Source organism: Engystomops pustulosus, chromosome 5 (genome assembly GCF_040894005.1).
Source record: "Engystomops pustulosus chromosome 5, aEngPut4.maternal, whole genome shotgun sequence".
Taxonomy (NCBI): domain Eukaryota; kingdom Metazoa; phylum Chordata; class Amphibia; order Anura; family Leptodactylidae; genus Engystomops; species Engystomops pustulosus.
In genome coordinates, this window is record NC_092415.1 from 75,520,428 (window position 1) to 75,548,379 (window position 27,952).

Sequence of the window (27,952 nt, forward strand, 5' to 3'; positions counted from 1 at the left end):
GTGGTATGATCCAGTGCTAAGTTAGAGTCACTTCAAACAAATCCTGAAGGTGAATCCTAATTTTTGGAATATTCCCTGGAAAAGCTCAATTTGTTACCATTGGGAGAAGAGAAATGGGTTGGTCATGGATGGTACCTATAACCAGGATCAAGGGACCCTCTAAATCCAAGACTCTCATACAGTGGACAAACAGAGTCCTTGGCCAACTTTTTTAAAATGCTGTGTGTAATTTTTAGGGTTTTGAGCTGTAAAATGGTGGAAATTCAAACAGCAGCAAGCTGTGTTTTCTCCTTTTGTTGTCATTTTTATAAACATTACTAGCAGATATACAATGTTATTATTGCCAATGAGTTGTTACAGTTTTGTTGCATTTCAATTTTTTTTTGGAATATATAATACTAGACCTATACAAAATAATTTTTTGCATTTGCAAGATATTTAAGTTTCTACATTTTAAATAAGATCAAAAATAATAATAATTAAATAATTAAATAGTAAATACAGAGTGGTGTTCATGTACATCCATTTTTCTAACACTCTGGTTAATAGCATTTTGCTTTAATGGTATCCTGCAGTGTGGTTATTAGATACATTAGTAAGATATCTCTAAGTAACGAATATCCCTTAAAGACCACACAAGAAACGATAGCTTTAATTATGCTTCTAAAAGTAAGAAATCCACAACTAAAAGTGCCCAATATGAAACTTTCTTATTGATAGTGCCTAAGCCACAGAGCATTTCACTGGAAAATGGAAGAGCATACAAAAACATTTAAAATATTAAAAAGTAAGCTGTGTCCACATACTGCCACCATGGATCATAAAACAAATGGATGCTTCTCAGACATACTCCTGCCACATATGCTCAGTCTTTTTTCTTCCTTTAAGACCTATAGACCTCCTGAATTCCAACATAAAATTATTCACTAAATTACTCAGTGGATCGATACCAAAAGGGTGCCATTTTGAAGTAAGGGGTTTTAAAGTTACCTGACCAAAAAATAGTTTTAGCACAGCTGGAGAGCCTGATATATCTACAGTATATGGTTTACTTGTAAAATCCCCCCTAGCTTCTCCTGAAGGGGGTGGACTCTTCCTGGTTGTGACATCAGCAAAGGGAACTGAGAAAAGAGCAGCTTCTCTCACTTCCCACAATCCTGAGCTCACCTCACATACACCAGTACAAGCAGTCCAGCCAATCAGGACACAGAATCTCAAGTTAAAGCCTCTCCTTAGCATTGTTACTATACAGACATCTTGTGTTGATCCACTGATGTCACGATCGGCGGTTGGTACCAGGTGTCTTGAACATGGAGGGAAGCATGCATATATTAGTAAGAAGTGGATCTGAGAGGTGCTCGGGTTACATAGCCCTGAGCACCTCTGGCTCACTTGAATATCTTTATAAAATCTTTTTTTTAGAACAGTGGCGATGTCCCAGGACTTCATGAAATCGACATCATCCCATGACAGACAGGAAGAGCAATTAAGTTTGGGGTATCTACCATCGGTAAATCTGATGTAGATGTTCTTTAAAGTAACAGTCTCATAAAAATAAATACTTTCTGACCTGTTAGAAAGGTACATGATGTAAATTCTAGTGAAGGAAATATTCTAACCAGTGTCTCTTTTTGTGAGTTATCAGTCTCAGATGACACTGTTGAGTGACATAGAAATGAATACAAAGAATGACTTCTGGACCACTCAGAAAACATTATGGCGTGCTTCACCACGCCATAACCCGGGGGCGTAACACAGACAAGGTGGAAATAGAAGGGGTGAGCGCTCCTCTACCCTCCCATCTCTATAGAGAGCCAGGAGGCTGCACCCAGGGGCGCACCTGCCATGAGGCGAGTTGAGCATCTCGCCTCAGGCGATGCGCCTTTTGCTGGACGAGGGGGTGGCACCATGCTCCCGCCCCCTCCTCCCCCGTCGACCGGCATCGAGCATCCCGACCTCCGCCAAAACTGTCCTCCTGCTCCTTCTGGCTCCCGCTGGCCCCCCTGCTCCGCTTAAGCCCTCCCCCGCTCACGCACCCCCCCCCCGCTCCGCTCCTGTCTCCCTTGCTCCACTCATCCCCCATCCGCTCCCAGCTCCCCCTCTCTCCGCTCCCCTCCCCCTTCGCCGCCACCAGAGGAAATGCCAGGACCATAAAAGAAAGGTAAGGTTACTTTATTTGTGCATATATGAGACTTTATGTATATTCTGTATATAGTGTGTGTATATATGTATGTGTGTATATTTGCTGTATGTATGTGCAGTGTGGTGTATTCTGTATATACTGTTTGTATATGTCTATATATGCTGTATGTACATGTAGTATTTGTGATATTTATCAGGGCTTCTATTTTGTACTACTCTGTATGCATTTTATACTACTTGGTGATATGCTGTATGCATTTTATACTACATGGCGATATGCTGTATGCATTTTATACTAGATGGTGGTACGCTGTATGCATTTTATACTACATGGTGGTACTCTGTATGCATTTTATACTACATGGTGATATGCTGTATGCATTTTATACTACATGGTGGTATGCTGTATCTATCTTATACTATATGGCGGTATGCTGTATGCATTTTATACTACATGGCAATATGCTGTATGCATTTTATACTACATGGTGGTATGCTGTATGCATTTTATACTACATGGTGGTAAGCTGTATGCATTTTATACTACATGGTGGTACTCTATGCATTTTATACTACATGGTGGTACGCTGTATTCATTTTATACTACATGGTGGTACTCTGTATGCATTTTATACTACATGGTGGTATGCAGTATGCATTTTATACTACATGGTGATATGTTGTATGCATTTTATACTACATGGTGGTACGCTGTATGCATTTTATACTACATGGCGATATGCTGTATTCATTTTATACTACATTGTGGTACTCTGTATGCATTTTATGCTACATGGTGATATACTGCATGCATTTTATACTACATGGTGGTACGCTGTATGCATTTTATACTACATGACGATATGCTGTATGCATTTTATACTACATGGTGGTATGCTGTATCTATCTTATACTATATGGCGGTATGCTGTATGCATTTTATACTACAGGGTGGTATGCTGTATGCATTTTATGCTACATGGTGATATGCTGTATGCATTTTATACTACATGGTGGTACGCTGTATGCACCAGAATTACCTCTGGTGAAAAATAAATACCCATTCGTACTCACATACTCCTACACCCCTTCTGTTCCCTACCTGATTTTCTCTCTTCCATTCTCTACCTACCCCTCCCCTTTTCCCTCATCTGTTTTACTTATAAAAATCAATATATATAGGGTACTTCATAATCTCTTGCTTTTTTAAATTGAACCCATGAGCTCCAGGAAATGCATAATTTTTCATGTTTATAATGTATAAGCTCTTTTAGCCTTCTGATTTCTTGTACCCTAAGACTCCAATTGCTAATGGTAAGAAATTCTTTATTTTCCATGCCGCATTTTCCATTTTGCATGCTTAGCTGCATTCAATAGATGATTTATCAATACATTTTTATCAATTGGAATTGAGTTTAACTGCAACAACATTTATAAAGGGTTATTTGTTAAAGGTGTATCTATTTGACATTGAATAATTCACAATGCCTCATTCCAGAACACTTGAATTTTAGGACATTCTCAAAATATATCAAGTAGAGTACTTTCTTCCACATGACATCTCAAACAGACCACAGAATACCCATGGAACATCTTGTAAATAAAGATATTCAGATGGCACTTTAAAGTGCTCCAAATAGAGGACGAGCTCTGAACCCGTGTGTCAAGCTGTAAGACAAAAAAGAAAATATTGGTTATGGCACAATCACACAGAATTACATGTTTCTCATTTTTCGTATTTATTGTAATATAAATAATCATATGTATACTATGCATAAATATAATCTTAAATTTCATATATTTACAAATAATAGCTAAATATTTCGTAAAACATATACAGTACAGTACTGTTGTTGTCTGCTACATTCTGTATAAGGCTTAACAGAATACCTATATCGGTAGATGTAACCTAAATACCATAACAGGTGAAATATATTTCAAAAACATACTGTAAACATTAGTACAGCATAATATATATGACAAAAATCTGAAATATGCAATTTAAAAGAAATATAAATTAAAAGTCACAATAATTGCCATTTGACCAGGCCGGGTTTTTGTGCAAAAAGGCTCCTCCAAATAAGTGTCTCAATCAAAGTGAGCTGGGGCCCTATCTCGCTATAGATCTTGTGACAACCACCTTCATGTGATTCATAATAATCTGCATGCCGTTGGTGAATAAAAATATGCTTTTTCGAAAAGTATATGGCTGATAATGATTCCCAAATGGCCGGTAACAAGATTACGGGTAAAAGTCTCTCTGTTTGCTGCTTGTAGACTTTTTAAGTTTACCTTTCTAGGTAGAAGCCAAATCTTCCACAGTGTTAGTTTGCCATCATATGTTATGAGAAAACATTGGGATATAATCATAGGCAAGGATAAAGAAAGGCCTTCCTTTATTCACCATAAGCAAGCATAAAGGAAAAGCATATTTTTAATCACCAATGGCCTTCAAATGAATCGTATGAAGATCGTTGTATCATCTAGACAAAATTGTATATGCCATTTTCTGCATTCTACTAGATGTAAAAGAACAATGGGTTAGACAAAATATTTTTACAAACTGTTCTGTAACTGATATCTAAGTCTGATTTCCACTTGGGAGAAAACAAGATTTCTTCTACTCAGGAGGTGTCATAATAGTTGAATATATATTTGATATGAGAAGTGAAGCAATAAATGCTTTGTGTACAATAAATCAAATGGGGTGAGTGAGGGATTATATAAATTGTCACGGTGAAGTGACTGTAAAAAGTGATGTCTTTGCATGGTAATCCTAAAACCCAGGTAATCTGGTTCCTGTCAAAATTGGAGTTCCTCTCTCGCTATCCAGGTTCTGTTTATTAACAAAAGAGTTCACCCAAACACATGTATCTTTATACCATTTACCAAAACCTTTTGGGTAGAGTGTTCTCAGTTATCTTACCACCAACACCTCTAACTTGCTTGCTAGGAATTCTGGATTTAAATAATGTATCAACTTCTAATACTATAGGGATTCAACGGTCCCTAAAACAGGTTAGAAAACTAATTGCTCTGCATTGGATTAAGTCAAGGCCTCCATCTATTAGGGAATATATAGATAAATAGATAGTAAACAACGCAATCAGATTAGAATATGGATCGTATTTAAAAAGAAATTCTATAGGAAAATTTTAGAAAATCTGGGGTAAGTGGATGGATGATCCAGGGTTGCCACCGTGACCACGGCTCCAACTTAGAGTAAGACTGCAATATCAACTTTCACTAGCCACCTAGAAGGATAACTAGGAAATCAGGATTAAATATTAATTGGTAACATTGGGAAGGTTAAGGGAGACATATGATTCCCCTGCAATACATTACAACATATGGCCAGTGTGGGAGACAGAGGCAAATGTGAAGCTTTTGGAAGGTTCATCCTACTACTTAAAGGAATTTAAAAAAAAACTTTCTGTGTTGCACTCCTCTAAACACAAGAGCTACAAACAGTTGTTTAACGATTTAAAAAGTTAGATCATACATAGTCATACATAAATATTCTGACCGGGGCTCTTAGTCCCACACAATGTCATTTATTGTTGATATATCTCCAAATGTTCAAGAAGCTATTATTATTATTCATATTTTTATACCTTTATATTGCTAGTGTGGAGTAAATGTATTAGAGCAGTGGTTCTCAACCTGTGGGTCGCGACCCCGGCGGGGGTCGAACGATCAAAACACAGGGGTCCCCTAAAGCCATCGGAGCCACTATTTTATTGCATGTTTTGGCACCAATACAATATTCTTGTACATGGTTAGGGGTCACCGCAACATGAGGAACTGTGTTGCGGGGTCACAGCATTAGAAAGGTTGAGAACCACTGTATTAGAGGAAAAATGTGTAAATATTGTATTTTGTTGAGGTTTTTTTGAGGATTGTCAGGATCGTGAGTCATGCCCCGGAAGAAGCCCAGAGATGGGCACAAATATAAATTAGGATCAGGGCTCTTCTTCATTTGTGAAAGGGAGACATTTTAGCAACTTTCTGCAGGATAATTTTATGGTGCAGCTTATAGAAGATCCGACAAGAGGTGATGCATTGTTGGACCTTGTGATTTCTAACAATGCAGAGATTGTCCAAAATGCCATAGTCCGGGAAACCCTTGGGAACAGCGATCATAACATAATTATTTTCCTCTTAAACTGTAAAAAGCAAAAAAAAGGTGGAACAATCAAAAACTTTGAATTTTAAGAAGGCTAATTTCCAGAAATTCAGGGCTGCACTACTGGATATAGACTGGGATCAAATATTATCACATGATGATGCTAATGTTAAATGGGAGAAATTCTAATTATTCTGGGTTATTATACTTCTAAATTTATTCCAATAGGTAACAAGTAGAGTAGTAGTTCCAATAGGTAACGGGGTAGATTACACCCCGTGTGGCTTAGTGCTACAGTTAAAAGGGCAATTAATGATAAAAAGAGGGCATTCAAAAATATAAATCTGACGGGTCACCCGAGTCTTTCAAAACTTACAAAAACCTTACCAAAATCTGCAAAATTGAAATCAAATCAGACAAAATACAAAATGAAAGACAGGTGACTAAAGATAGCAAAACAAATCCTAAGAAATTTTTTTAATATATCAATGCAAAAAAAAATGGGTCAGAGCAGGTTGGACCCCTTAATTGGGAAAATGGGGCATTGGTGACTGGAGACCAAGCGAAGGAGGAGATACTTAATGGGTTTTTAAGCTCCGTCTATACAATAGAAGAACGAACTTCTGACTTGGGTGGTGCCAGTGCGGGTCATGCATCCTGTAATGTACTAGACTGGCTGAATGTAGACAAGATCCAATCTAAGCTCAATAAAATCAATGTGTACAAGGCTCCTGGACCAGATGGGTTACACTCCAGAGTTCTTAAAGAACTCAGTTCTGTTATTGCTGTACCGCTGTCTAAAATCTCCAGGGATTCTGTAATGTCTGATGTGGTGACAAGTGACTGGCGCAAGGCAAATGTGGTGCCAATATATAAAAAGGGCTCTAGAACTTCACCAGGCAATTACAGGCCTGTAAGCCTTACTTCTATTGTGGGGAAAATATTGTAAGGGTTAGTAAAAGACTATATACTGGAGTATGTGACATCAAATAGTATAATAAGTGACAGCCAGCATGGGTTTACAAATGACAGAAGTTGTTAGACTAACCTGATCTGCTTCTATGAAGAGGTGAGAAGATGCCTGGATGGAGGAGCTGCTGTGGATATTGTATTCTTGGACTTTGCAAAGGCATTTGACACTGTCCGACATAGACGCCTGATGGGTAAAATAAGGTCTATTGGTTTGGCAGGAATCATTTGCAATTGAATTGAAAACTGGCTGAAGGATCGTATCCAGAGAGTTGTGGTCAATGATTCCTACTCGGAATGGTCACCAGTTATGAGTGGTGTACCCCAGGGTTCTGTGCTTGGCCCATTACTATTTAATGTATTTCTTAATGATATAGAGGTAGGAATAAATAGCAGTGTCTATCTTTGCAGATGACCCAAGTTGTGTATAATACAGTCTATGGAGGATGTTTATAGGCTGCAGGGTGACTTGGACAAACTGAGTGTTTGGTCATCCACTTGGCAAATGAGGTTCAATGTGGATAAATGTAAGGTTATGCACCTGGGGGCTAATAATCCAAAGGCAAAATATGTCCTTGGGGGAGTAAATCTGGGAGAGTCCCTTTTTGAGAAGGACCTGGGGGTACTAGTAGATCATAAATTGAATAACAGCATGCAATGTCAATCAGCTGTCTATAAAGCCAGTAGGATCTTGTCATGTATCAAAAGTGGTATGGACTCTCGGGATACTTTACGAGGCATTGGTTTGGCCTCGCCAGGAATATGCCATCCCGTTCTGGGCACTGGTCCATAAAAAGGAGCTGGAAAGGGTTCAACGAAGAGCCACAAAAATGATAAGGGGTATGGAGGGTCTTAGTTATGAGGAAAGATTAAAACAACTTGATTTATTTAGTATAAATCAAACTATGATACTATGATTGGTGTCCTCGTCAATTTTTATATGTGCATTTAATTTATTTGTGAGTAACAAGAGAAACAAGAAAAAGCCAATGTGGTTAACTAGTACTGTAAGGAGAGCAATAAGCGAGAAAGATAAGGCATTTAAGATGCTAAAATGAGAAGTAGTGTTACAGGATTAAAGAGGGAAAAATAAATTCTTTAAAACAGATAAAGGCAGCAAAAATAGAGAGAAATATTGCCAAGGAGAGTAAAAATAATTCCAAATTATTTTTCAAGTAAATAAATGGTAAAGAAACTAAAAACAGAGAGTGTGGGCCCTCTGAAGAAAAACCTGTGGGTCATGATGGAAGGAGATGAGGAAAGGGCCAATCTATTGACTGTTGCCTTATCCACTGTCTTTACCCAGGAAAATCCCCTGGTAGAAGACATTATGAGGAATAATTTAAATTCTCTTTGGAATGTCAACCGTCTAACCCAGGAAAAGGTACGGCACTGCCTCACAACCACTAAAATAGACAAATCACCAGCCCAGATGGTATACACCCTAGGGCAGTGATGGCAAACCTTTTAGAGACCGAGTGCCCAAACTACAACAAATACCCGCTTATTTATCGCAAAGTGCCAACACAGAAATTTAATTTGTTATTTATACTCCCTTCTCTGTCACAGTTTTCATTGATACCAGCACTCTGAGGACACCAAAAATAGTCCCAGGTACAGCTGTCACTTTAAAATAGCTCTGTGCACAGCAAGTCCTAGGCTGTCTGGGACTGCAGGAAGATACCTGGAGTCATCTCTGGTGATTGCCTGAGTGCCCACAGAAAGGGCTCTGAGTGCCACCTCTGGCACCAGTGCCATAGGTTAGCCATCACTGCCCTAGGGTATTGTATGAACTATGTACCGTGATAGACAGGCCATTATTTTTAATATTTGAAGATTCGTTGAGGACTGGTTCTGTTCCACAGGACTGGCGCATAGCAAATGTGTTACCAATATAAAAAAAAGGATCCAAAAGCGATCCTGGAAACTACAGGATTGTGGAAGTCTAACTTCTGTTGTGGGGAATATATTTGAGGGGTTTGTTAGAGATGCTATCCTGGAGTATCTCACTGTACATTTCAAACATTAAAGGGGTTGTCTGAGAGTTATGAAAAAAAAATAAAAGGTGGCCGGAGGGGGCTGCTTAAAAAAATAAAGATCTACTTACCTTCTGACGCCCTCCAGGTGTCCTGCACTGCTGTCGCTGCGGTCCGCGCGCCATGTAAACAAACATGGCAGCCGGAGCAGCGCTGGACTCAGCTTCCGGCCAGCCGTGGCCGGCCACGCCTATCCATCCCTATTCACAGCACTATGTATGTGGGCCGGATGGTTGTCGGGTCCGGACGGAAGCTGAGTCCAGCGCTGTCATGTCAGCCATGTTTGTTTAGATAGCACCTGGACCGGAGCGACAGCAGCGTGGGACACTGGAGGGCGCTGGAAGGTAAGTAGATCTTTATTTTTTTAAGCAGCCCCCTCCGGCCACCTTTAGTTTTTTTTCATAACTCTCGGACAACCCCTTTAAGTTCTTATTCTTACCAGCATGAGCTGAAGGTGAAACACCTGAACATTTAAGGTAGTAGACACTACCAGAAACCAGAAAAGGGGTGGAGGGGGGGTTCAATTATGAATCTCTTCTTCCTTTGTCATGTGCACATGATGTTTTTAACTAATGTGGATTAAAGTTTGTTTTGATACATTCTTTTATCCACTCCTGTGCAGGAATTTTTCCTATTTGCATTTTTATGTCTACTCAGAATGGCCTGAAATCTTTCTTCAGTGCAACAGGAACCTCATTATAAGGAAACCTCTGTTCACCTGGTAAGCTGGAAACTATTATTTTTTTCTCTTTATCTTTTTACTTCAGGTTCCAATAACCTTTCCTATGCTTTTTTAAAAAAATGCTTTTGTTAGTATTCTGAATCATTTCATCATCATCCTGTGTCTCTTCATGCAGTGGGTTGCAGCAGTTCCCTTCCGGGGGACTCACCAGATGCTGCTGGCAGGAAGTTAAACTTGGACATCCCAAATATGTGTTGCTGTTTGAGATGGTAGGTTGTGCAATTCCAGTTATTCATGAGACTACTGCTTCTGGTCTAATGCAGCTTTTTCATTACTTTTTTCTTTTTGCGTAGGAAGCAGCCTTTCACCTCATTGTAATGTCTTCTTTGACTTCAATAATGCTACACCGTGGCTATATTAGAATTAAGTATGTGGAACTAGAGAGTCACAATTTCTAGAAAAATTATTTATCTCATGCTGAGGTTTATCATGGACTCCAGAAAGTTTTAAATGAATATACTGACTTTCTAAAAATTATAGCATACCATTTGATATAAATATCAGGTAAACAGGACACTTTGTTATACTGACCACAGAGGTGACTTCTATAGTGTCATTGATAGACTAATCTCTGCATGCCAGGCCTGAGTGCTGGAGGACCCACGAGGACAGTTTTGTGTAATTAAATTATTAACATATAATAAAATGATGTAAAATTAATTGCACTGGGTCACCCACATAATTAAAGGCATAATGTGGTCTATGATTAGATTGTGGATTTTGTTGAAAGCACAGCATGACTTTTACTCAGACAATTTTAATAGTTTCAGCAAGGGGTTCTTGGCCTTTGATGTATGCTATCCTCTGTCATCTGTTATCAGACAGCAGTGATTTTTCAGAACAAGTTAGACAACCCAATTTCTAGGAGATGTACTTTGAGAGACTTTTACACACTGTTCTTCATTGTCCATGGCAATATTAGTGCAATGTCCTGTAGAACTACAACTCTTCTTTATTTTCTAAAATCTAAATATTTTCTAGATTGTAAAATCATATATTATTTGCATTATGATTTTTCACATAACATTAAATGTGAGATTTTAAAAATTGGTTAGATAATGTTCCTGTGAGCATGGTTGACTTTCTGTGGTTTTACAATTTAGATAGTTTTGTTAAAGAAAACACAGTCCATATGTGGCTACATTTCCTATAAGAAAAAAAAGTCCAGCGCACCCGCAACAACCAAGAATCCCTAGCTGCACTGAGAAAAAATCCACACCTCTACGACTCCGCATACGATGAAAAGGATACTCCAGCACGTCCACAGGATTCATCACTTCTTAGGTATGAACACAGTAAACTTACGTGTTTTGTCCAAAAGGACTTAATCATGGTAGCATGTGAACACAAACGTTGCATAGCTTTATACTGAATGTTACTAATCATGCAAACAGGTTAGAATACTACCTTACCCATGTAACGTCATGAGTCCAAAAAACACCGCCCTCTATGCTACTGGCAATGTTAAAGCAAGCGTTCAAACAAACTTACAATTCATAAAACAGTATATACATAAATTAAACCTAAGTTAAAACCATGCCTGAACAGACAAATCTGGAGTATTTTACATGAGTAGAACATAAGTTTCTGAAAAGAGCATGTACTACATTATTATTGTTTCATTAACCACAACAGATAAGAAACACAGTTTTAATAGCAGTGGATTAAATCCCTTCTCAAACTGAAACCTAATGGATACCTACTTTTCAAGAGAAAAATCCTATAAGTTTTTCTATTCTGTAGCTTTTTTATATGATTTCCCCCTGTAGGTGTTTTAGAAACTATTTAAATTCCCTTCCAACTAAGGGATGATACATCCTTATTGTGAAACTCCCAAAAATGTTTAGAGGCAGCAGAGATATTAATAGCAGTGCTTGAAAGATCAGATAAATGTCTATGTATTCTGGTTTTGAGAGGACATGTAGTGCAACCCATGTATTGCAAACTGCACAGAGTGCACGGAATAAGGTACACCATATATGCAGTATTGCAATTTATGTACATGGATATGTTGAAATTATCATTAGTTACAAACGAAGTAAAGGTGTTCCCTACTTCCAAAAAATGACATGTTTTAAATAAGGAATGGCCGCATCTATGGTTTCCAAGGAAATGTAGCCAAGTATAATCTACATTCCCTTTTGTACTATAAAACAAACTCGAGGACACCTGTGATCCAATCTTAGCACTATAGGCTATATTTCCTGATCCAAGCACGGATTGCCTGTACAGTACTTATAGGATTTTAATGATTTATAATGATGTGAGACCCAGATTCTACTATCCTGTCCATTTCATGCTGTTACTATGGGACAGTAGAACCCCAATAGTTCTGGAACCCGTAGCATCATAGATCAAAATTGGGGAATCTATAAAAACCCAAGTTACAGGGGAAAATGACCCTGTGTAGGGGCAGAGCTTTACTGGGTCTGATTGGCTTAACTCTATAGAGCTGGTGGCACCTGGACCACTCTAGTACTATGCATAGAAGAAAGGAGAAGGGAGAAGCACTGTCCATGCTGAAATCATCCAAAGCAACTTTCTACTGATGTGACTGGCGTAAAACACTGCAAATAAACAGCAACACTCCAAGGATTTCAATGTCCTGTCAGATATTGCACCCTTAATACTAGAGCACTGTATCATAAAATGTATTTACATTACGGTAGTTAGATTTATGGTTTTACCATTATACATTAGGGTTATAGTTTGTATTCATAGAAGTCAAATAATGTAACAGCTGCTTAGAGATCATCCATATAGCACAGGACTAACCTGCGGGGTAGAGCACTGGGTCGACCGGAGAGCACCCTTTGATCCTTTATCACATAAAGAAACAAACTAATTTTAAAATGAAAAATAATGCAAGTTTTGCCATTTTTATGTACCCACCTACCAAAAAACCTAAAAAAAAAAGTGAAATGTAGCAAAAAAGTAAACTAATGATAACCTCAAGTTGTTCTCATCCCTTGAACAGCTCCATGTTATGAAAAAAAATGGTATGGGTCTTAGAAGGGGAAAATAGAGAAAAAAATATATAAATTTGAAAAAGGTTATTTTATTAACCAAGAATAAAGTTACCTTGTTAATAATAACACATAATGAACACTGCAAAATGTATAATGTAAAAATGTATAATGTAAAGAGATAAATACAGTTACAAATTGTCCTCCAGAAAACAAAACAAAAAATAAAAAAATAAAAAAGTGTGCTAAAAATTGCCTGGTCAATAAGGGGTTAAAGTAATCCTTGTTATTTTGTACCTATAAACAGACCTCATAAAGACTGTCCAAATAAATAAATAAACAACAATTACTGAAAAAAGATATATATTTCATTAATTAATAATACACAGAAAATTACAAATGTATGATCACCGTGATTAAAAACCAACCCAAAAGAAACAATCCCTGGTGGACAAAAAGGTGCATAGCCATTCCTGAAGTAGTGTTATTACAGTACGGGTAAATAAATAGCCTGGAGGGCACTAGATATAATATTACAATCAAGCCAGTTCAGATGGATAAGTTAACGACACGTAATATCGGTCACATCAAATAGTACTAATGAACCTCCATAAAATATGGTTTCATATCAATACTAGTGCCCCTAATATATCACTAGCTATATACATTGTATTATAGATCCTGGTAGGCAAGCGCCTAACAATAGCAGACATACAAGTATATAAAGTGCATAGTGCAAAGAAATTCATGTATACCGACCAGGCTGCATCATGCTCAGGAGAAATGGAGATGGACCACAGAACCCCTTGAAAGTAATCCTTGTTGCTCTGTGCATAACAGATGTTTGGGCATTTCTTTTAACTTAACTCCACATCATAGGTTTTTTTCATAGGAGTCCATTTTCATGGTTTTTAGTGGGTTTTTTTTGGTGTGACAATAGCAAATGCTTTTAATCGCACTTGTAGCAAACTAGTATACATGTCTACGGAGAGTCTACGGATAATAAGAGCTTGTAATGAGCTTGGGTTTGCTGTTATTAGCCTATTGCTTCTGAGCTGTTTATCATTAGGTTGTATTTTTATACACAGCATAGTTTACTTTCTATTTGCTATAATAATATGGATTTTTACAGTGTGAAGTATTTTTATACAATGTGGATTACTGCCAAATATTGCAGAGTGTTTGTTTCAATGTTTTTGAGGCTACAAAGTCTTATTGGAGGTGAGGATTCTGGCATGAATAAACATTGCTCACCTTGACTGATTATTTATACAAATAATGTTATTAACTAAACCAAAAATTTCTAACATAATCAACAAATTCCAGCTTTCCTCACATTGACAATCCAACCTATTGAGCAAAACCATTACAAACATTTTACCTTGAGTTTTACGAGTGGTGGACTAAGTAATTTTTCATGATTGACAGTGGTGATCTTCTTACATAGTAATGTAAGTCATTTATCTCCGACTGTTTCATCTTTATCCCTTTCTGAAGTTATCAGAATATGGTCCTCAAGTTTTGATGGTAAGATCCAGGACGTGTTAGCTATGTTTACAGCACAGTATACAGTATATATATAGTATTACATTTGGAAATTAGAAGAACAGCTTTCTGGATTGAAATCTAGGTTGCCGTACAGTTTTATTACATCTTAGCTGGAGTGTTCCTTTCTTTGCACGCATTATAGTCAAGAGTAGGCAATTATTCTAACTTGGCAGAATGTTCTTGACATTATACAGCATATATACTTTTTAGTACTTTTCTCTTTCCAGCTAGACAGTTGGGGGTTGCTACCTACCCTCATATCATTGGGTTTGAAAGACTGCAAATCTATTAATTTTCCATTCTTTTCTCAAACTGATGCACCAGTTTGAGATATTCTCTTTTCTGCTTTACAAAACATATATTGTGAATCACATGAAATATTTTGATGAAAAATCAGTTTGATCATCCTCTTGTTGCCTCCACATCTTGCATGCATTTTAGACATTGGCTTGTCTTGTTAGAACAAGAGGTCTTCTTGTTACTTTATGTGAAATCACATTAATACAATGTAGAAGTATGACAGTCTGGTTATTTCTTCTGCACTCCTGACACGTTTGAAGAAAGCACAAGTGAAATGCTATGCATGTAACACAGAAACACTACAAATCTGCACACTGAACACAATTCAGCAGCAGCTGGAGCACCAATACCCTGACTTTTATTTTCTTTAAAATGAAGTTAAATTTAATAAAGATGTCATTATATTTTGCCAAACAAACCTTGCTGTTGTGATTTCCTGACTTAAAGGGGTATTCTCCTCTGGGCATTCACATTCAGTTTCATTAATCTGCCATATATAAACATTTCTTCAATTAGATGTTATTAAAAATGTTCCTGTGTGAAGATAATTTCTCATAGATGTAATTATTTGGTCCCTTAGAAACACGACTGTGTACTTGGATACGGCCACCTCTGCCTGAGAGATTGCACAAAGAAACAAAAAGTTTTTGTATATAAAATGTTCAGCAGTTACTGCATGTTGCACAGCCGTCCTGTGGTAATGATCGCTGAATTCAGGAGGTCAGGCAGGACTCAATAGCGCATGTCTGGCCACCGCTGTCAAAATGTGAGGTGGTCGTATCCGAGGAAGCTATGTAATTTCTAAGGGACAATATGGCTACATTTATGAGAAATTATCTTCACACAGGAACATTTTTTTAATAACATCCAATTGATGAAATGTTTACATATAGAAAATGAATTTAATTAAATGTGCATGGCCAGAAGGGAACACCCGAAGCATTGACTCTATTTGACAGAAATGTAATAAAAATGTCATTATATTTTGCTGTTGTGTTTTTTACTTAATGTATTGAGTGACATTACATTGTAGTCGGAACTAGGGTGTGAACTATGCAGATTTCTTTGGTTTTCATCCTGTAATCTCCATGTGGGAATCTGCACATGGGCCACAGAGTAGTCTTGGAGTGATAGTCAAAGATTAGGACAAGAATCAACAAGAAAACATAGGCTATCGAAAGAGCCTTTAAGCAATTCTAAATACTTAACAAATACAGGTTTAAGCATGTTTGCAAGAGTACAAAGAGAGGGGATGATAGATATATTCAAAAATCTGCACTAAAACAAATGGGAAGTAATATTTACTAAGGACCCATACATGAACCTGCTTGTGTGCTGGTCAGATGCCAAACACCAAGCACAGTACAGTGGACAGGAGTCCTTGCATCATAAAGATATTCAGTATGATGCAAGGACTTCCTGTCCCTGGCCTAACAGCAGCATCGGTACAGTTACAATTGTTGTGTAGGTTTATTTTTGCAGTCATTTTTATGAAAGAAAATTTACCACAAAAACAAATTTACCACTATTTTTTTTAGTAAAATTAAACTACACGTACTTATCTATCGCAGTATTCTTCTCGACTGGTCTTTAATTATGACAAGCAGGGATTGCTATAAAAAAATGCTATTAATGCTACAGATAGCAGGATGTGATGACCGGTGCTCCAGGTTGTTAATTATTCATGTTTCTCACATGGCATCATCTTTTTTTGGGTCTGCATTCAATTAGGGTACTAATATAAAGGATTTTCTTTCTCCATTGAGATGACAGGACCCCCATCCTACACTAAATAAGGGAGGCTAGGTTCACTATACTGTACCACATAAGCAGGTCAGTTTTTAGGATAATTAGCCAACAGGTTGAACCTCAAATTTTACATTCTCACCCGCCATGTTAACAATTGCTGCAGAACCTCACAATACACACCTCAGCTGCTACAGAACCTAATACTACATACCTGAGCTGTTGCAAAACCTCATAAGACTCCCCTTAGCTGCTGCAGAATACCACAATACAGGTGGTCCCCTACTTAAGAACACTTAACTTACATACGACCCCTAGTTACAAACGGACCTCTGAATATTGGTAATTTATTGTACTTTAGTCGTAGGCTACAATGATCAGCTGTAACAGTTATCACAGGTGTCTGTAATGAATCTTTAGTGTTAATACTAATTCTTATGACAACCCAACATTTTTAAAATCCAATTGTCACAGAGACCAAAAAAGTTCTGTCTGGGATTACAATGATAAAATATACCGTTCCGATTTACATACAAACTCAACTTAAGAACAACCCTACAGACCCTATCTTGTATGTAACCGGGGACTGCCTGTACACACCTCAGCTTCTGCAGAACATCATAATATACACCACAGCTGCTGGAGAACCTCATAAGACACCCCTCAGCTGCTGCAGAATACCACAATACAAACATCAGATTCTGCAGAACATCATAATATACACCACAGCTGCTGGAGAACCTCATAAGACACCCCTCAGCTGCTGCAGAATACCACAATACACACCTCAGCTTCTGCAGAACATCATAATATACACCACAGCTGCTGAAGAACATCATAATACACACCTCAGCTGCTGCAGAATACCACAATACACACCTCAGCTTCTGCAGAACATCATAATATCCACCACAGCGGCTGAAGAACATCATAATACACCCCTCAGCTGCTGCAGAATACCACAATACACACCTCAGCTTCTGCAGAACATCATAATATCCACCACAGCGGCTGAAGGACATCATAATACACCCCTCAGCTGCTGCAGAATACCACAATACACACCTCAGCTTCTGCAGATCATCATAATACACATCCCAGCTGCTGAAGAAACTCATAATACACATATCAGCTAGATGGACTGCATGTCACGTTTTTTTTCACTGTTAAGTGCATGTTTTAAAAGATGGCACAAGGCTGCACTAAATGCAATACTTTTTAATGGGTCAATGGCCACAACTGTTTTAACATGCTGTGCAATTGATCCGTTATAATGTAGAGCATGTCCTAGCTAGAACTGTTATTTTACTGAACACTCAGACTATAGTATGTAAGAATCCAAGAAAAATATATCTCAAACTGATGCAGGTCAGCTATGATTGTGAGCATCTATCCTTTAATTCTCAGATTCATATTACTTTCAGGTGCTACAGCTGACATTGTGATCTAATGGACCTGTGTTACAGTTACCACCTGCAGCAGTGGGTTTGCCTTGCGATTTAACCTTAAAGGAAACCTACCACTTGAAGTGGCAGGTTTCAGATGGAAATACCGTTCACCAGCTCAGGGTGAGCTGGTGCCGGAGCTTATTTTTGTTAGTGTTTTAAACTTCATAGCCTGCGCAGGGAGGTACGCGCTCGGCACTTACCATGCGCGTGACCGTGCGCGGCTACATAGGAAGTGAAGGAGAGCCGCACGCATGGTAAGCGCCGAGCGCGTACCTCCCTGCGCCGGCTATAAAGTGTAAAAAGTGTTTTAAACCGCGATACAGCGGTTTAAAACACTAACAAAAATAAGCTCCGGCACCAGCTCACCCTGAGCTGGTGCTCGGTAGTTTCTTCTGAAACCTGCCACTTCAAGTGGTAGGTTTCCTTTAAAGGGAACATGTCAACAGGGAAACCGCTTAGAAACCAGGAAATGTATTTTATAGGATGTTTTTTTATGATTTCTGCACATGTGTTTATCAATGTCCGACGCTACCTTTATCCTGAGAAATATAGTTATATCTTTGGACAGTAACCAGTCAGGGGGGTGGGGTTTGGGGAACAGTAATCAAGCATTCATCCAACCTCCAGACTGCCTCATCAGGTAACTCCCACCTCCTTACCAGCGTGGAGCTGGTACCAACCTTGCCTCCTTGTTCTTGATCTCCTCCCCGTCCTCCTGTGGTCTTGTTACAAAACTCGTGCATGCGCAGTGTGTGTTTCTCCTTCCGGGTTTGTGCAGGCCGGAGGGGAGTTGCGTGAGTTTTGAGACAAGACCGTAGGAGGAGACCAAGAACAAGGAGGCAGGGCTGCTACCAGATCTACGTTGGTAAGGAGGCAAGAATTACCTGATTATTTACCCCTAAATGCCACCTCCAAGTGTGTATGAAGGGGTGTGAAGGGGGTTGCAATCGGCCGCAGAGCAGGCCAGTGCTGAGTGGTCCTGTGCTACAGCCAGCAAACTTCAGCCCCCAATAGCGCTATTCGGTACCAAGCAGGACCTGGCATATAATTGTACATCAGCGCAGCCGCCAGAGCCTCCTGGTGTATCTGTTGGTTACTGAGCGGCGGGCTCCAAGCGGGGGCATATGATAAATCTCACCCATAGACATCAGAACAGGTAGTGTCAGCACACCCAACACCAGGGCAGTCACACGCCACATAGGAATGCTGACAGATCCTTCATGATACACTGCACAGAAAAGGTTTAAGGTTTCCCTTCCTAATTGATGACTTTCTTTTTCCTTTTTGTGGAAACTATGGTTCTTGTTGAGATATTTAAATAAGTTCTCTCTTTTGTTCTCTCCATTGTTTTAGCTCTGCCTAGTTTGCTCATTCCTGGATTCTGCTCTGCTGGCTCTCAAACCCTTGACGCATCTTTGGATTTGCTGTTGTTTGATGATTTTGATCACCAGAAGTATCGTATTGTCTATCCTGATTCTAGAACTCACCAATTCATTATAATTCATTGCACAGTTTTGATGACAGAGCCTCTATACACTGCACAAGTGTAACAAATCGATCAATTACAGGTTTCCTGATTTTATTCCACAAAACTACATATCACTAGTTAAAGGAACCAGCTTTTAACCCACTAAACTAGAAACACTCAAAAATACTCTTAAGCTCCAAAAAGGGCAACATATGTCCTTCCACCACTAACTGTGAGAGATATCTCAACTCTAACCTCCACCAGTAAACCTTGTCCGGTATCTTCCTAAATTCTCCAAAATATGAATTGCACCATAGTGAAGTTTCCTGCAGGAAGCCCCCTACTTACAGTTTCTTTTATGGAGCTGCCATGATTTAAACATAATGTTCACTAATGTCCCCCCTTTATAGGGCTGCTCAGTCAGAAGAAAGCTTAGAATTGACTGTATTTGGACTCTCGATTGCCGGACCAGTTTGATCAACAGAAGATTATTCTGCCAGTTCATAAGCCGGTGAGCAGCCAAATAGTACCCCTGGAAGGGTTGAAAGAGAGAGATTGGATCCGTTATTGTCAATTTATGCTCGGGGTGGATGCAGACTTTCTGAATTTGGTATGGGAATGCCCAGGTATCTCTGGCTTTTGGAAAGAAGTCTTCAATTGAATTTCCAATGTTCTTAGAATTGATTTGACTCCCTCAATTCACATAGTGGTGCTGGGTCTACTAAAGGACTGTAGTGCGTTGAATGGACATAGTAATCTTATTGTTAAATTGCTTAACATCGCGTTAGTATGCATTGCTCGAAAGTGGGGAGCAAAATATTCCCCTGGGGTAGATACATGGTTTAAGTAATCTTTGCAAATAAAAGATTATGAGAAAATCTGGTTCAGGAACACAAAGAAAGGGAAAAAAAAATTAAAATGTGCGAGAGTCGGCAAGGGTAGTGTGATATAAGTAAGGGATGTACTACATGTGTGACGGTGCGGAGTGGGGCACCTTTTTTCTTTTTTTTTTCTTTTGTTTGTTCTTTTTTTTTTTGCTGGTGGACATGGGGTAGGGCTGAGGTGGGTGGCTGGGTGGATGTATTAACCCCTTATCACCGACACTAGTTTTCAGCTCAATGGCCAGACTCGATTTTTCAAATCTGACATGTCTCACGGTAATTGGTTATAACTTCGGAACGCTTTAACATATCCGGGTGATTTTGAGAATGTTTTCTCGTGACACATTGTACTTCATGTTAGTTATAAAATTTAAGTGATAAGTTTTGCGTTTCATTCTGAAAAAAAGGGAAAATTTGGCAGAAGTTTGTAAAAATTCTTCATTTTCCAAGTTTGAAATGTTCTGGTTTCCAGACAAGATGTAAAACTACCCAAAAAGTTTGATAATTAACATTTACAGAATATCCGCTTTATGTTGGGATGATATTTTATGCTTCCGGTCATTTTTCTAGGATGTTATGAGGTGCAGAACTTTAGGTGGGATTTTACTTATTTTCATGAAAATTGCCAAAATTCACATTTTGAGGGACAACTCAGCTTCCAAGTGACTTTGAGAGGCCTAAATAATAGTACAACCCCATAAATTACACCACTATAGAAAGTTCACCCCTCAACATATGTAAAACAACTTCTATTAAGTCTATTAACCCTTTAAGTGTTTCACATGGGTTAAAAAATATGGACTTGCGATTTAGAAACTATAGAATTTTTTTGGAAAATACATTCATTTAGGCCAAAACTGACATTTTCAGAATAAATTAAATGATGAAACGCACTGCAACGCTTGATGCCCAATTCCTCCCGAGTGTACTGATACCACATATGTGGTGGTAAACTGCTGTACGGGCGCACGGCCGAGTATAGAATGAATGGAGGCGCCATTCGCAGCAAATTTGTATTGTCACATTGTACGACCTATAAATTTTTATTTTTTTTGGTAATGCGAACATATGAGGGCTTATTTTTTATGGGATGAGATACAATGTATAGATAATTTATTTTGGGAGTCTAAAGCTTATTCATGAGATTTTATTAACTATTTCAAGGGGGACACAAACAAAATCATCAATTTTTATTTTGGATTGTTAGCATTCCCCCCCCCCCCCCTCGCCATAATGTAAAAATAATATTTTATCTTTATTCTCTGGTTCACTACGATTGCGGTGTTACCTCATTTATATATTTTTCTTATTTTTGCTCAATTTTCCTGAGCAAAACCAATATTGGAGAAAATCGCATTGTTTTTACTGTTGACAACTTTTCAGGGCCATAACTTCTGTATTTTTCTGTTGTCAGATCTGGTTGAGGGCTTATTTTTTGCGAAAACAGTTGTTCTTTTCAGTCGTATCATATTAGGTAACGTAACTTTTTTTGATCACTTTTTAGAACATTTTTTGTGATGGTGTTTGATGAAAAATTGTATATTATGGGAAGTTTTTCAAGTTTTTTTTTTACGTAGTTCACCAAGCGGGTTCAATATTGATTTAGATTTATTGTACAGATTAATACGGACGCGGTGATACCAAATATGTACGTGCTTTTGTGTTTTATTTACTTTATTTGCATTTTATGTGTTACTGGGGAAATTATGGGACTTTTATTTTATTTATTTATTTAATTATATTATAAAAAGATTTAATTTTTTTTGTTAACTTTTTTACATTTTCTACTTCTTGGCTTGAATAAGCAATCATCCGATCGCTTATTCAAGCCTTTACACTGCAATACACTTGTATTGCAGTGTATAGTGTAAGTAACTGAGCATGCCGCGCATGCTCAGTTACTTACAGCTGGGTCCTGCCAGGAAGGCAGAACCCGGCGGGGAGAGAAGCCTGCATCCTCGGGTCACTCGTCGGGACCCGGGGCAGTGGCAGCAGGGATCGGATCCCCTGGTAAGCACACCGGGAGGGTCCGATCCACGGGGGACACACTTGCACGTCGCGGTCATGCTTGACCGTGGCGTGTAAGGGGTTAAACACCCGGGATCGGAGTTTTTCCGATCCCGGGTGTTAGTGCCAGGTCTGGGCTGTGATATCACAACCCGACACCGGCACCAGCAAGACCCGGTGTCCCGAAATCTTCTGACACGCTGCCGTAGAAAGGCGTACGCGTCAGAAGAAGTACCCTTAATTACCGCCATAAAAACCCAATTGGGGCGGTCATTAAGGGGTTAAATGTATTAATACTCTGGTCAAGAGCTAAGATTATGATTTTTGTGAACTATAGCGAATGTTGTATAACTATGTCAAAATTTTCAGGAAATTAGGCAATGTATATATGGACTGTGTTGGTTTTTTGACTAATCTGTAGTCCGAGTCCAAAGTTATTGCTGTAGAAGTTATTGCTGTGCTGTAGCACTGAGAAGCAGAGACGGCTCCAGGTTTCAGTAGGCCCCTGGACAACAGAGCCTCAGTGGGCCCACTAGTAGTGAACTCACCTGGCTGCATTAAAAATTCTGAAACTAAAACAGCCTCCTGTTCCCTAAAATATTCCCTAGTTTATCAACCCAAACAACCCCTCAAGTTTATTTTATATAAAGCCCCCCTCACCCCCCATGGATTCATTAGATACAGCCCCCCTCACCGCCATGGATTCCTTATGAACAGCCGAATGCAGGTCTGCCAAGCAGCTCTGAGCCCTGGCACTTGCGCAGGTATGCCCAGGCCTGGCACCAGCCTTATTGGGAAGTTAGGAGTGGCAGTCTTCAGCACCTGGAAGGTTGCCTTGCAGTTGTGTGTTCGATTGACTGTGGAGGGCAACTTCTTCTTGGTGTGTTCCATCAGGCTGAGCCGAGATGTGATAAAATCCAGTTTCCCAGGCTCTAGCTTCCAACGCCCCCCAACTACCTGGTGCCTCAGGTATTGGACCTTGCTCATACCAAGAGGGCACTGGATGGTCTAGCCTGCCACCCAAACCTGTGACATGTACTCTAGGTGATCCTACCATTTGGGTCTGAAAACCGTGATGTTGTCTAGATATGCGACCATGTATTCTTTGAGCACCTTAAAGGACACCTGTCATCAGGTCTGTGTTACATGTCCTGTCACTACTACCTGTTGGAGCAGCTCACAAGGATCCCATCACAGCCTTTATCTAGTTATTTCATAGATTATTCATTGTAAAATCATCTATTCTTTATCATGTAAATGAGGCTGGTCACATGGTCAGAGGCAGTGATGTCACCCCTGTTACCCCTCCCCTCTCCTCCCCCTGCTCATGTCTGTGTGTAATGTATAGTAAAGTATTGCTAGTGTGTGTGCTGCATCTGCTGACATGCTGCATCCTCCTAATACACAGGTGAGAGACACAGACATCAGCTACACATGAATCTGACATGTTCTGCTGTAACATGGCTGCCTGGAGCTGCTGTATCTCTCCTAAACACACACACACATGCACACACAGGCTGCAGGGGGTGTGGCCACCAGCACCAGGAAGCACATCATTATGCAGCCTCACATCATTATACAGGCTGTCAGTCATGCACTGGGGGTGTGGCTGTACCTCCCACTCATGAATAAGGTGGACAGCTTGAATATGCTAATGCTTCATTGGACGTTTCACAGGTCATTTGCATACAGCTTTAGGACCTCATTGCTTAGGTTTACAGGCATGTAGAGGGACAATGAAGGGATAGAGGCAATGCTCTCTAATGGCAGTTTATGAAAATATATTTAGTTTAGGGGGGTTATTTTGCATGACGGGTTCTCTTTAAGCAAGGTGCTGATCACCCACTGGAAAGTGGCAGGTGTATTCTTTATGCTGAATTACATCATTTCTGATTAATACAGTCTGAATGGGATGATTAAGGCAGAACATTCCTGTGCCTCATGGGTCAGGAGAATCTTCCAATAAACCCAGCTTGAATCCATGATGGTCAGGTACTTGGCTGCAGCAAATTGATTGATCAGGTCATTGATGCATAACATAGGGTATGCATCGTAACCTTGACAGCATTGAGTCCCCAGTAGTCCACGCAAAACCGGGTGGTCTGCTTTTTCTTCTGTATGAGGAGTAAAGGTGTGGGGGGGGGGGATCCCTGGTGTCCATGTGATGGACTACTTACTTCCTGGCTTGTTGCTGAACAACTCTCAGCCAGCCCTGACATGGGAAAGCATATACAGGAAATGTGCATCACATTTTCAACAGCCAACAGAGGTGGCCATTTCTATTCCCCAGTCTTCTTTCATTAATACCAAGGAGCCCCATATACAAAACCCATACAGAAACTCAAAGGGGGAGAACCATGGTGAGGCCTGTGGGAAAAATATTAAGTGTGGTAAATACCTCTTAAATTTGCACCTGTGGGTTTCAACCAACATTGTAAGCATGTGATTCAAGGTGCCATTGAATTGTTTTCAGAGGCCAAGTGCGTGGGTGGTAAAAGCTGGTCACCAGATGTTTCACCTGTATCTGCTTACAGACAGACTCCATCAATTCCGACATGATTTAAGCTCCCCTGTCTGTGAGGAAATCCTGGGAAAAAAAACACCAGGGAGAGAATTTTTAGCAACATAGTCTACAACGTTCAATATGTACTTTTTCCTGGACTTGCTGGGAATGGACATTGGTCCAGTTAGATCCACATCTAGTCTCCCTAAGTCTCATCAATTATGGGCAGAGTTACCAGTGAATATTTAGGACATGGCCCCCCCTTTCCCCACCTTTTAGCAGGTATCGCATGAATGACAGTACGCAGCAACATCAACCCCCATTTTTGGCCAGTAGAAATGCTGAGCTAGAATGGCCTTTGTCTTAATGACCTCCAGGTGTCTGGCCATCAGAATCTGATATGCTATCAACAACAACTTCACCCTGAAAGGATAGGGTACGGCTAACTGTTGCACCGTGGGCCATGACACCACCTGAAATCCTTTGCCAGGATTTGTCTCTTGGCCCAGAACTTCATGTACCCACATACCTTACTGTATAAGCACAAGTGCTGAGTTGACTTTAAGACTGCAACAGCTAAAGTTGCTTCTGGTAGTCTTTAGTGTCTGAGAGTATGGGTCCCACATTCACACGCCCTATTATCTGAATCCCACCACTTGCCACCAATATATGTCAGTCTGCAACCCCTAGAGGTCAGTTAGCTAACACTTTCACAGACACCCGCTGGACACACAAGTCCAAGTAGCTACATGAAGTGAGAGTAGCCCACACAACATCTGGCACCACACTTGCCCACAATCCTGAATGGCTTTGAGGCCCTTTTGACTTGCCTGAGTGAAACAGTCAAAAGGGTCTCAACAGTCAGCTGATAGAACTCCCACCAACCTCTCACTAGATATAAGCTTAGTCCATAATGGGATTATACTGGACTTGAATCCTGAGATTTGTAGATTGAGATAAAAGAACAACCCAAGTTTAATTTAGATATTTAATTGCCTTATTGTTCTAAAAATGGTGTATTCTATTCAAAAGGTAATAAATTCTGTAGTGGTCCCTAAGCTGTCACACTTGCATTTAGTACAAACACAATATATATATGTAAAATATCATTGTTTCTTCCATAGAAACCACCTGGCAACTAAGTAATTATTTTTGAAGAATCATTTTGGCTTTGTGAATACTGTAAGTATTTATGTATTTCCTTGCTTTATATTATATTTTTTTTTAGTTCCAACACTTTTTATTGATGGATTGCTGAAAAGCAACATGAAGGCACAACGTGCCAGCATTCCCCTTGCAGGGGGCAAAAAATATGAAGTTATGCACAACAAAAGGACAAAAGGAATATCAGTGGAAGACAAGATCACATGTGGCACAATATGCCTTTTTATCCCACACATGGATCAAGAGAGAAATTAGCAAGAGGAAGATCAATGTGTCCATCAGAGAAAATGAGGTCCTACAAGCAATATACATAATCAAAAGATACGTCTTAACCTGGGCTACTGAGAGGTGTGGGTACTTTCTAATTGCACCCATATGAATCCTTGCTGCCATTCAACTAAACTGGCTAATTTCATGAGCCTTAAATTTGTCTATTAGCAGTAAAACTGTGGGATTCGGCTCTACTGAAGGGTGGATCACAGTGGAAATCAGGAATGTAATATTATTCCAAAAGGATTTTATCCTCGTCCACATACACCAAATGTTTAGTGCTGTTTCTAAATCTCCACAACCACTAAAACAGTAGGGTGCGGATGATGGGAAAAACCTATGTATTGTTGCTGGTAACATGTACTTTCGGTGAAGCATTTTAATGGAAGTTTCAGCCAGGGTTCTCTCCTGATGGCTCTCTTTTACCATCGTCTAACAACAGTTTTGCCTTCTCTGTGGAGACAGAGATGTGGGTTCCTTAGTCAAATTCCTATTGAAGCATGAATGGGAGCATAGGATCTTTAGGGGGTTGGTTAAAGATAGAGTAAAGCAATAATACCTTTAGACATAGCATTATTCTTTAAGGTAAACTCATATGAGGTCATAGAAGGGAGCACTAGGGCGGACGAAGGGACCACACAAAATGTTGAATCTGGTATAGAGCAAAGGGCTGTAGTAGAGCAAATTAAATGTCAACTCATAGATGAGATCATAGTAGTCAATTGGCGCAAGTTGTTATATGATATTTTTTATGTATTTTTGTCCATCCCCTCACAATGTTCCTTACTTGCTATTGTTAGTATCTTTTGATATATTCAAAACTAACTAGACAGAACTGGGAAAACATGAATAGCCTAAAAATAGATCTGAAAGCAGAAAAACAGACCTTTCTTATAAGAAAGGTTATTGGAAACACTTATGTAATAAAAAATTGTGCAACAGTACATAAAAAACATTTCCATTTCAAAAATGATATCCTATTGACATCATAATACTGTATCCCCAGTAAAAAAACGAAGAATATTTTTTTTCCTTATCAATGTAATGAGTTGGTCCATCAGAAAATTATGGCAATTATGAAAAGGGGAATAAAATCACTGACTGGTTACATACCGTAGTAAAACCAAGAGCACTCACCTGCTAGTTATAGAAATTGTCAGTCTAAAGATAACAGCTGCCTTAAAGAGTAACTGTAAACTTTTTCCTAATCCTACACTAAGCTAAAATAGACACTTTTGTAATTTACTAAATTAATTATCTATAAAGGTGTGCTGGTTAACAGGCCTTTACCTTGTCCCCCCTGCCGCTCTCTCTCCCTCTGTGTGAGCTTGTTGCCATGGGGATCCGTAGCTGCAACGAATGACACAGGTTACGGCTTCTAAGGCAGGTGGATCTTGTGGGCAGCATCACTAGAAAATTATTATTAGGGGGTACCCTAGATTACTTCACAGTTTCCACCAATGCTTAACTGAGCATTAACATTGTCACCCTAAGTTTACCTGTCTCTCTTCATGGCTTCAGCTCTCTATAATACTAGTCTGTGTTCTTTCATATTATTTCTATGACAATGCTGTGACTCTTACACAACTATTTACTCCCCCCTGTTTCCCTTCTCGTACGCGTTGTACTCCAAGTT

General features: G+C 39.3%; 2 long non-coding RNA genes across 2 annotated transcripts; one reads left to right on the forward strand and one right to left on the reverse strand.

The window, feature by feature from the left end:
- Positions 1-3,487: 3,487 nt before the first annotated feature.
- On the reverse strand, positions 3,488-27,669 carry LOC140134050 (uncharacterized). The gene is made up of 3 exons (XR_011856045.1): positions 27,607-27,669; positions 24,778-24,966; positions 3,488-3,810 (listed from the first exon to the last, which is right to left on the reverse strand). It is a non-coding gene; the product is annotated as an uncharacterized lncRNA (long non-coding RNA).
- On the forward strand, positions 9,929-11,285 carry LOC140134049 (uncharacterized). The gene is made up of 3 exons (XR_011856044.1): positions 9,929-9,994; positions 10,131-10,224; positions 11,119-11,285. It is a non-coding gene; the product is annotated as an uncharacterized lncRNA (long non-coding RNA).
- Positions 27,670-27,952: the final 283 nt, after the last annotated feature.